This window comes from Pygoscelis adeliae, unplaced genomic scaffold (assembly GCF_000699105.1).
Source record: "Pygoscelis adeliae isolate BGI_AS28 unplaced genomic scaffold, ASM69910v1 Scaffold206, whole genome shotgun sequence".
Classification (NCBI taxonomy): domain Eukaryota; kingdom Metazoa; phylum Chordata; class Aves; order Sphenisciformes; family Spheniscidae; genus Pygoscelis; species Pygoscelis adeliae.
Window position 1 is genome coordinate 1,423,222 of NW_008825052.1, and position 643 is coordinate 1,423,864.

General features: G+C 42.9%; 1 protein-coding gene across 1 annotated transcript in view; it reads left to right on the plus strand.

Moving 5' to 3' along the window:
- The first annotated feature begins 393 nt into the window (after positions 1-393).
- The window catches only part of AMD1 (adenosylmethionine decarboxylase 1), a 7,565-nt gene continuing 7,315 nt past the window's right edge, over positions 394-643 (plus strand). Inside the window, exon 1 of the mRNA XM_009326409.1 lies at positions 394-481. The gene's annotated coding sequence lies outside the window, so the exon portion shown is untranslated. The remainder of the gene's footprint in view (positions 482-643) is intronic.

The following is a 643-nucleotide window of genomic DNA, read 5'->3' on the forward strand; positions in this document are numbered from 1 at the left end:
ATCAGAAATCATTTTCTCCTCACAAGACTCATTTTTGACCCTCATCCTCTCAGTTGCTCTTCTTCATGCAGAGTCGCCTACTGCTGTTACCCGTTGTCTTTTCTTAGTTGCGCAGGTTGTTACGCAGGGGGTAGATCGGGCTGCCTTAGCTCCAGTGTCTCTCCTGATGTGATGGGTCTTTATATACTTAGCCATTCTTTGAGAGCTAAGAATATTACTGGATGTTACTGTATTGTGATAGACAGTTCTTATATAAGTCCTCGCCTTTCATGCTCTCAGATCCAGCGGCTCAAGACAAGAGCTATAGTCTTGTTTGGGCTATACTTTTTACCCAGGGTTCCAGAAAGCTTCAGTTTGTTTAACCTGTTGCTTGTGCTCTTTAATTTCTTCACAGGATTGAGTGGGACAAACTTCTGGAGAATGTGCATTGTTTGATCATAAGTGTGACAAAAACTGACAAGCAGGAAGCTTATGTACTCAGGTAAGTCACTAGCTTATTCTTCTTGTCTCCAAGAGGTAAAAAAGTTAAAGCTGTCGTACAGGCTGTACTTGGCTGAGAATCCAGTCTTGGGTTAAGATCCTGCTGTTCATGACTAGGACTTGCAGGGGTCTGCTAACCATACTGTCATGCTTCTGTTCAGTA